The sequence below is a fragment of the Magnolia sinica genome, chromosome 15 (assembly GCF_029962835.1).
Source record: "Magnolia sinica isolate HGM2019 chromosome 15, MsV1, whole genome shotgun sequence".
NCBI lineage: Eukaryota > Viridiplantae > Streptophyta > Magnoliopsida > Magnoliales > Magnoliaceae > Magnolia > Magnolia sinica.
This window is the reverse complement of record NC_080587.1, coordinates 59,167,877-59,178,797: the sequence shown is the minus strand read 5'-3', so window position 1 is coordinate 59,178,797 and position 10,921 is coordinate 59,167,877. Positions and strand designations below refer to the sequence as shown.

The 10,921-nt window shown below is 43.0% G+C and overlaps 1 non-coding gene across 1 annotated transcript; it reads left to right on the top strand.

Annotated features, from left to right (window-relative positions):
• Positions 1-343: 343 nt before the first annotated feature.
• LOC131228359 (small nucleolar RNA R71) lies at positions 344-450 on the top strand. Its single transcript, XR_009162864.1, has one exon. It is a non-coding gene; the product is annotated as a small nucleolar RNA R71 (small nucleolar RNA).
• Positions 451-10,921: the final 10,471 nt, after the last annotated feature.

Genomic DNA, 10,921 nt, shown 5'->3' with positions numbered 1-10,921 from the left:
ACTGTTACAACCACAAATACCGCAAACAACTTCCTTACCCTTATCCTTCCTCGATTCCATGGCCTCAAATTTCTTTAAGAGATTAACTACTTTAACATTGATATCATCATCCTCTTTCAGTAGGTATACTCCGCCCCTTTCCTTTGATTGAGTGGGCCTAGAAGTGGTACTCAATTTTGGGTATGTGTCCCATGATTGTGCATTTTCGACAAGTCTATCCAAGTAATCCCACACATCATTGATATTTTTATTCATAAATTCCCCATTGCACATCGTCTCAACCAATTGGCGCATGGAGGATGTCAGCCCATCATAGAAAAAGTGCGTAATGCGCCACGTTTCAAAACCGTGTTGTGGGCAAGAGCTGACAAGATCCTTGAACCACTCCCAACATTGGAAGAATGTTTCATCCTCCCTTTGTGAGAAGTTCATGATTGATTTTCTAAGGGTGTTCGTTTTATGATGTGGAAAAAATTTCTTTATGAACTCCCTTTGTATATCATTCCATGTGCCAATAGATCTAGGACGTAGTGAATGTAACCACGTCTTAGCTTTCTCTTTCAAAGAAAAGGAAAGAGTTTCAGCCTGACTGTGTCCTCAGACACGTTTGGAAAATATAAAGTGGTTATAATCTCATCAAACTCTTTCAAGTGTAGATATGGTTCTTCAGATTCAAGCCCATGAAATTTAGGAAGGAGTTAGATCACCCCTGGCTTGATATTCATGTGTCCAGTATTTTTTGGAAAAACCATGCATGAGGGCGTACTCACCCTCGCCGGTTGTAAATAATCTAGTAAAGTACGAGGCTGGGGTGCTTGATGCACCTCATTCTCATCATGGACTTCCTCAATCGCAGGTGAAGGTAGTGCTTGAGGTTGATTTACAGCCATAACCTCAATTCAGATTCTAAACTTAGACCTAAAAGAGAGAAATGAAATAAAAATCTAGAAAGAAAGAGAGGATTTGGAAAGAAGTTACCAGATCGGAGTCCCTAACTTAAAAACCTACAAAACAAACCAAAACAAGTTAGTTTTTTTTTTCTTTTTTCTTTTTTAAAAATCACTAAAAATAAAATAAAAGAAAGGAAAGATGAAATAAATTAGGAAAATTCTTAGAACAAAACCTAATCTAGAAATAGAGGATTAGAAATCAGAAAGATATTACCAATTTAGAAAGCATATATCAGAATCCTACAAAACAGGAAAAATAGGTTAGTTTCTAAAAATCAAGAAAGCCTAAACCTAAAATCTAAGGTTAGAAAAATTCCAATCTTAAACTAATCCCAAAACTAATTAATTTCAGAAAACGTAACCGTCAGTCCCCGGCAACGGCGCCAAAAACTTGTTTACTCCCCAAGCATAGGGTTGTGATGTAGTAATAAACTCGGTGAGACCGAGGTCGAATCCCAAGGGACTGAAACCTGTACTTTATCTGAAACTAAGTAGAACTAGAACTAGACTAAGACGAAATCTAAATTGAATAAATTTAAGGAATAATGGTGAAATATTTGTCTAAAATCTAGAATTCAAAGGTAGGGAACTAGGGTGTCAAGGATTCACTTGTAGCAATTGGGAAGTTACCTTGTTTTGATTCAGGGACACAACTGGAATCAGAGTCCTATCTTGTCTAGTTGGTAAGAAGAGATTTGTCAGATCTTTAAACTTCTCATGGATCTAATTATCAACATATAAGATTGGTGAAGATTTGGAAGTGATTCCGTCACCTAACCATGTCCAGGAGACTATGGCAAACAACAACAATTTACCAATCTCACAGCCAATCATTAGAGAATTGTGAAAGTTAGGAAGGGTTCCATCACCCAACCATGCCCATGAGACGATGGTGAACAACAGGGCCTCCTAAGTTCACAATCTCATCATAAAAAAAAACATACTTAAAGCTATTGCAGATCTACTGTAAATTGAGTCACAATAAACCATTAAAAACTAAAAGCATTCCTTAATAATCAAACTAGAATCCATAAGAGTTCAATGAAGCATGAATCAAAATAAAGCAACCATCCTAATCACGCTACAAGCTTTTCCTCTTAGCCCTAGCTAAGAGGTTTAGCCTAGCAACATGATTAAACTAAATCCTTTAAACAAAAAGAAAATAAACAAAAAGGAAAAGAAAAACAACTCTACTCTCTCCCTCCTGTGCTTCACGTCCAGCCCAAGATGATCCCCTATACGTCATCTCTCCTTCTCCTTTTATAGCAGATATGGTCGGTGGAGTGCTGGAGTCGGCGTGCGTGGAGAGATTTCGCAGCAACAACTGGTTTGCGCAGGTCTTGTTTACGCAGCAACTGAGGTGGCACTAACTCCTCACTTTCCTTTCTTCTTTTCCACAAAACTAACGTCCCTTAGGACTTTTTTAGACGGCATCCATGATGGACGGTTCAGATCGGACATCCGATCATCGCTGGTGGGCCAGGACGATTCGAAACGTCCTGTTTTTCTGGATTGGGAAATAGAGCAGCGTAGTTGACGCTGTGACGACAGTGGGCCCCTTTATCGGCTTCTAATGAGAAATCCACTCCGTTCATTGTGATCCTCTAGAAAAACCAATAATAAATGGCTGGTTTCAGATTGGATTCGGTGTGGCACGTAAGATCTGATACACGTTGTCTCCCAAAATTCTGCCACCTAGGCTTCAGTAAGAGGGCCTGTTAGATTCCAATAGACAATCCAGATCATCCATTTGGATGACGGGTGGGGTCCACTAGAGAAACCCAATTGGACTAGGACCGTCCCTGACGTGTTTTGAAAAGTTTTTAAAGAAGCATCGGTCAACGCATGCTGACCGATTTCTTAATTTTTGGTGCTCGTCCAACACATGTGTGATGTGCACACACAACATGTAAAGTGGGTCCCATCTTGATGTGTATGAAGAATCCACTCCGTCCATTCCTTTCCTCATCCCATTTAACACGTTGAGACCAAGATTGAAGCATATCCAGATATCCGGTGGGCCCCACATCAAGATTTAAGGGGCTGATCTGTTTGTTGGAACATTTTCACAGGGATGCAATGGCTGAAATTTGACATGTATGGTTAATTTAAGGTCCTCAGGCCATATATGAAGTCTCGAGACAAACAGATGGTGGGAACCCTGTGATCTTACATTCTAGCTGACTTTCAAGCCACCTGAGCTTCAATTTCTCAATTTTCTCGGATCTCTAGCATGTAAATCCGTCGATCTTGGTCCCCTGGTGTCTGTCCCTTACCTTAGTGATTTTTGAGTATTAAATCCATATTTTTAACATCCTTTTCAGTTCATGCTCGTAAATCCACCTCATAATACAAACACGATTAAAATAGGGTATTAAACAGTATCATGTTCATAAAAGTAGGCAATAACTAGGGTCTAATATGCAATATTCGACCCTCAACACCTATCACAAAGGACTTCTATCTAAATCAGTCCCATACTTAAATTTGGATAGATAGACTCAATGTGGTAAGCTCCTGATCTTAAGTTAATCTCGCGCTCCAATCGAAATCCTGGCCATTGCGAAAGTACACATAGTAATTAGTTGCGCACCACCAGCTCGAGTGGATAGTGAATGAATGAATGAATGAGTATAGTGTTGAGTATAAAATTCCTGCTCAATCAATCTATAAATCAGTACTGTACATCTATGGGATCATTACTGGGGTCTAGTACACTTTACATGCAATCGCCGCCCACTGATGCGCGACCATGCAAGTGGAAGAGACCTCACTATCCACCTGGCCAGTAGTCAGCCAATATCTACCCGGCATGTCGATGGCGGACCCAATCATGAGCTGGTCAAACTCAGCTTAGCTATGCCCACTACCCTCATGCAGGTAAGGCCACACCCCCTCCCAATCGACCACGACACAGTGGGAGACATGGCCTACTAGTATTCGGCACTCGGGTGCTCATGTATCCACTCGGTCTCAACATTAGGGCGTCTCCTGGCCAAGGAGGTTTAGAGACTTTCACCCACGGACATCCAAAGTGCCTAGATGCTCGAACCAAACATTTCTGGTGTCCCATCTAGCCATCCACGACATACCTGTGGAGGCTACGGCCCTGATGTCGTTAGGACGTACAATAATCACAACACACAATGCAAGATACATCTGTCATACAATCCAGTCATGCATTAATCCTATGCACACCATGCGTTCATGTAAGATAACCTTCGCCTATTATGGAGTCTCATAATAACCTACCCAATGATATATGCAATGGTCAACAAATATACAAATGATGCATATGAGCATGTATCATGATGTTATGCTGTCACATACTCATAATCAACATTGATAATCAGTCTCAATATCACATACTTATAATCGGTATCGGTAACTAGCATCAATAATCAACCTCAACAATCGAAATCGGCCTCAACAATCAGAATTCGCCTCGACAATCGAAATCGGCCTCGAAATCGTCCTTGACAATCGGAATTGGCCTCGATAATCGGAATCAAACTTGATAATCGGAATCAGCCTCGACAATCGAATCGGCCTCGACAATCGGAATTGGCCTCATCAATCGAAATCGACATCGTTAATCGAAATCAACAATTGGAATCAGCTTCGACAATCGAACTCGGCCTCGACAATTGGAATCGGCCTCATCAATCGTAATCGGCCTCGTTAATCAGAATCGACAATCGGAATCGGCCTCAACAATCGGAAATAGACTCGACAATCGAAATCGGCCTTAAACAATCGTAATCAGCCTGGACAATCTAAATCGGACTCGACAATTGGAATCGGCCTTAACAATCGGAATCGGCTACGATAATCAGCCTCGACAATTGGAATCAGCCTCGACAATCGAAATCGGAGTCAATAATCGAAATTGGCCTTGCAATTAGAATCGGCCTCGACAATCAACCTCGATAATCGAAATTGACCTCGACAATCCAACTCGGCCTCGACAATCAGAATTGGCCTCATCAATTAGAATCAGCCTCGTCAATCGGAATCGACAATTGGAATCGGCCTCGACAATTAAACTCGGCCTCGACAATCAGAATCGGCTTCATCAATCGAAATCGACCTCGACAATCAGAATCGGCCTCGACAATTGGAATCAGCCTCGCCAATCAGAATCGACCTTGATAATCGGCCTCGATAATCGGAATCGGCCTCGATAATAGTAATCGACAATTGGAATCGGACTCAACAATCAGAATCGGCCTCAACAATCGAAATCGGCCTCGATAATCAGACTTGGCCTCAACAATTATAATCGGCCTCATCAACAGAATCAGCCTCGACAATCAGAATTAACAATTGGAATCGACCTTGATAATCGGCCTAATAGAGGGGCCTAAGGGAAGGTCAAAATGAGGACATTTTGACCATTATTGCCTATCAATGTGGACATTTAACCAACATTACTCCCAAGGAGTGGCCCACATAGAGCCAAACATACAGTGGGCCCAAGGCCTCATACAAGGGCCTAATATACATCACCATGGGCCATAATTACATCACATCGGGCCTCACTCGTGGGCCGCATATACATCATCATGGGCCTTGGCACAAGGGCCATAAATACATTACATTGGGCTACTTCCATGGGCCTTAAATACATAATAGGTGGGCCTTGCACATAGGCCATTAATACATCTCAATGGGCCACGACCCATGGGCCTCAGTACATCACAATGGGCCTCAACCCATGGGCCCTAAATACATCTCAATGGGCCTTACCAAATGGGCCAAAAATATGTTACAATGGGCCTCTTCACACGAGCTAGAAATATATCACAATGGGCCGCTCAATGGGTCGCACCAATGGGCCTCACATACAACAAGTCGGGGCGCATCATGTGGGCCTTAAATACATCAAATCAGGCCGCATCATGTGGGCCTCAAATACATCAAATCAAGCCACATCATGTGGTCCTTAAATATATCATAAAGGGGCTCTAAAATGGGCCCAACATACATCACATTAAGGTGGGGCCCCCACATTAATTAAAGGTCATTTTAGAGCATTACTAAAAACAATTCCCATAGAAAGATCATCTGGGCCATACCACAATAACAATGGAGATAATGACTTTCACCGTTTAAATTCGCAAGGCCCACCATTTTATTTTCCGTCCAACCAGATCATACGGTCATAAGGACCTAAGTTGAATGGAAAAATAAATATCATACTGATCCAAAACTTTTGTGACCCAAAAAAAAGAGGGTTTCAATGGTGGACGTTCAATCTCCATTGTTTCTGTAGTGTGGGCCACCTGACATACCGATCTGCCTCATTTTTGTCTCAAGCCTTAAGGCAGGCTCGTCAAATGAATGGACAGTGAAGATATAAAAATACATTAACGTGGGCCACTTTAAAATGGATGGGTGGTGGATATACAATACATACAACCAAGGTGGGACCCACCGTCCCAATCCAGCGGACGGTGTGGATGAAATGAATGCATCAAGGTTTGGCCACTGTCCAGCAATCTGCTGGACGGTGCAGGTATAAAAAATACATTAAGGTGGGTCCCACCCACACGTGTGGGGTGGGCCACGCCATATGGATGGATGGAGTGATATAACATATATATCAAGGGGACCCATAAAATTTTCCGACGTATACATCAGTGGGACCCACAGAACTACTGACATCAATACATTAGCTATAGGCTGGTGTGAGGTGGTCCAGCCAATCACCGTCCAGAGCTTAGATGGTGATAATACAGGGGAGGGTCCCACCCATCCAGGGCGTTGAACAGTATGGATTAAACACATACCTCATGACAGGGACCACAGAACCGTCCAGGCACGGACGGCCTAGATATGAAACACATATATCGTGGTGGTCCCCACCAACTGCTGATGCCAGTAGCAGCTGCTGTTGCTGCTACCAAAAATAGGTGCACGATGTGGATGAAACCCACATCACAGTGGATCATGTCCAGACGGACGGGCGATTGATACAACACATTCATCATGGTGGATCCACATAGGTGGACGGCCAGGGCAAAACGTGTATATTAGGGTCAGTGGATCTCCACTGTCCAGAGACGCTGGATGATGCAGATATAATAAATACATCATGATGGGTCCACATTAGCGTGGGTGGTGTGGATTATCCCATTCAGTACAGTGGGCCACACCATCAGATGAGCGGAGTAGATATAGCACATATATTGGCGGGGCCCAGTCCATTATAAAGGGGGGAGAGAGATAAAGAGAGAGAGAGAGAGAGGAATGTGAAGGGGATGGACCCCGCCACTAATGGGCCTTCCCTTATTCAATGCATACATCAAGTGGGTCCCACAACGAGTGGGACCTTAAAATAGAAATCAACGGTGGATCATCCACCGTTCTCGCTTCTTCTAAGATCCTTGGACTCCTTAGCTCCAAAGCTCCAATTTTAATGGAGGAAGATGAGGATTGGATGGCTAAGATGGTGGAGATGGGAGGTAGCGAAGTGGGCGACACACAAAGCTTCTCTCCCATGGACGTTGGGTTGCTTGGGAGAATGAGAGAGAGATGAGAGAGAGGTGTGATGTAAGGAGAGAGGGATGGTGAGTGATGGGTGATAGGGAGAGTTGACTTTGGGATGGGTGTTGTACTTGGGGATGGGTGTGAGTGATGGGAGTGATGGAATGTGTACTTGACATTTGATGTGATGGATTCTCTTGGGATTACAAAGCGGGGTGTTTTTCTTCAAACTGAACGTGGGCCCACATATCCTAGCTTGGATGTCACTTCAGCATGCGAGATGCAGCATCAGAACTGCGGTGATGGTACGGTCGCTAGGGTACAAGTCTTGGGTTGAGCCGACTCGTAAGTATGGGATATGACTCAGGGTCACGCTCAAACGCCGATAACAAATTGCGGGTCGATGAAATTCGACCGGGAGGACCATGGAAGCCTGCAGAATAATACAGGCTAGGATACGGGTCTTACACTGTTCAATGTTGTCGAAGGTGACATTGAGCAGACTCTCGAAGGCATTAACAGGCCCTGTATCTGACTCGATTTAAGAAATTAAATACAATAAGATCTTATAGTCCTTATTGTGTGCTTCACCTTTTTTTTAGCTTATAGAACTGGGGATATTTTTATTTATTGGTTTATTTTTAAATTTACAAACAATAACATGAGACATTCAGGCATGGCCCCACAAAAAATCTGGGTTCGGCCTATCATTTGAGCCCATATATGTAAAGAACCCTCGGATGAGGAAATAAAGGAAAAACGACCAAACTGAATACTCCTACAAACAGTTCAACCATCACCTTTCTTTTATTTCCTTTTTTTTCTCTTTTTTTTTTCTTTTTATCAAAGAAAAAAAATCCTCAGCTTCAGGTAAGACCTACAAAAAAGCCTAGACCCACTTATCATATACCTAAGACAGGAAAAACACAAAGAAAAAAAAATGAAGAAGAAAAACAGTGGATCTGCCCCTGAAATCCAACATTGAACATTGCATGATTGACCTTGATTATGTATTATATATCCACGCCATCCGTCTGTTCTCACGCCCCAAACTTGGAAACCGGGCTCACAAAAATTCCGATCACTAAATTCGGCGTCGAAAGCCTCCGTAGTATCCCATTATCGGCTGCTGGCACTCATTTACCAGGTTCCGATCCTGGGATCCTACAAGGTGGATTTTCAACATTAATTTGAATCATAGGCAAAAGCTCTAAGATGATTTTCTATGCACTCCTGCTTCAGTGCTGCTGCGATCCAACATCACCTGCACACAATGATCATGCATAAGCTTACAGAAAGCTTAGAGGGTGGTGAAAGTGTGTGCACAATGTAGTAATGCCATTATGCAATATCAGGGTAACGTGGAATATGCTGAAGAATCCATGAACACTATTAGCCGTACCAAGGCCATGAGATGCAAGGCACGAATAATGTTGACCATACCAAGGCCATGCGATGCAAGATGCAATTCAAGCACACAAATCCTCATTTAAGTCCACATATCAATACAACTCAACTCTGGAATATCACTGGAGTATAATGCACTACAAACCAGATTACCGCCCATCGCATGCAACAAGGTGAGTGGAAGAGACCCCACCATTCACCTACTAATATCGGGCCTCGGTCGTCGATAGCGAACCCATTCCTTCAGCTGGTCAAACTCAGCCTAGCTTTGCCCCCTTCTCTTGGGTAGGTAAGGCCGCACCGCCTTCCAACCGACTACAACATAATGGAAAGCGTGACCTCCTGGTATTCAATACTGGGCGCTCATGCATCCACTCGGTCTAGACATTGGAGCAACTTCCTGCTACCATAAGGGTTTAGGGACTTTCACCCAGGGACATCTATAGCACCCCATGTAGAACAAGATTTTCGGTATCCAATCTTGCCGACCATGATATGCCTGTGGAGGCTACGACCCTAATATCTCTAGGGCATATAGTATACATGTTACATAATACGAGATTCCTGAATCATGCAATCTAGTCATACCGCATGCTCATGTGGGCAGCTCCCCTTACCAGGGAGTCCCATAACAATCTTCCCAATGACATGTGTTATGATCAATCACTTATCTCATTACAAGCATGCAGATGATGTGTGTCGGCATGTATCATGATGTTATGTTGTCACATACTCATAATCGGTATTAATAACCGGCACCGATAATTGGCATATATGATCGGCATTGGCCTTGATAATTGGCACCAATGATCGGTATTGATAATCGGCATTGACAATCGATATATAAACAAGGCTGGTCCATAGATAAACAGCCGATCAACCATAATATAAATTTCAGCTCTCGGCGGTGGTTACATCAAATCCAATAACATGAAACCACCCGTCTATAGCGAATGAGGCCCACTTATTGGGGCTAACCCATAAGAGAATAATGAGAATGGGCCTAACAAGGCCTAAGGGAAGGTCACAATATGGACATCCAACCATCATTGCCCATCAATGTGGACATCTAACCAACATTGCTCCCAAGGAGTGGCTCACATAGAGCCATACGTATAGTGGGTCCATGGCCCCACATAAGGGCTAATATACATCATCATTGGGCCTCACTCATGGGCCACATATGCATCAAATTGGGCCATGCCCATGGGCCTCAAATACATCACAATTGGCCTTGCCCATGGGCCTTGAATACATCACAATGGACCTCGCCCATGGGCCGGCCTTGAATACATCACAATGGGCCTCGCCCATGGGTCTTGAATACATCACAATGGGCCTCGCCCATAGGTCTCATCACTGGGTCTCATATGTCAAGTGGGCCACATCACATGGGCTACTTTATATGGGCCACACCAATGGGCCTCATATATATCAAATGGGTTGCACCAGTGGGCCTAATACACATCACAAAGGGGGCCTAACATACATCAAGTGGGTCTCACCATCTACACCATTCATCTATTCTTAGGGATCATTTTAGAGCATTTAAAAAAATAAGTAAATCATACTGAAAGATTATCTGGACCGCACTCCAAATAACAGTGGCGAAAATGATTTCCACCATTAAAATCCCCAAGGCCGACTAGAACATTTATTTTCCATCCAATCTTATTCATAAGGTCACATAGACCTCGATTAAGAGGTAAAACAAATTTCACGTTGATCCAGAACTTCTGTGATAACAAGAGGATTTTAATGGTAGACGTCCAATGCTCCATTGTTTTTAGCAGTGGCCCACCTGATAAATAGATCTGTCTCATTTTTGCCTCAAGCCTAAAATGAGCTTGCCAAAAGGATGGACGGTTTGAAAGGAACACATCCATTAGGGGTGGGGTGTTACGTCTCGAAAAAATCTGTATAAAGACCTGAGTAACAACTCAGGCCGAAATCCCTAAAGACTGTATACTGTGGAAATTAGACAAAAATTAATTAAGTAATAAACTAAACTAATTAGTGGATTAGCTTGAACCACTATCTATACAAACTGCAAGACCCAAAACCATTAAAATTGC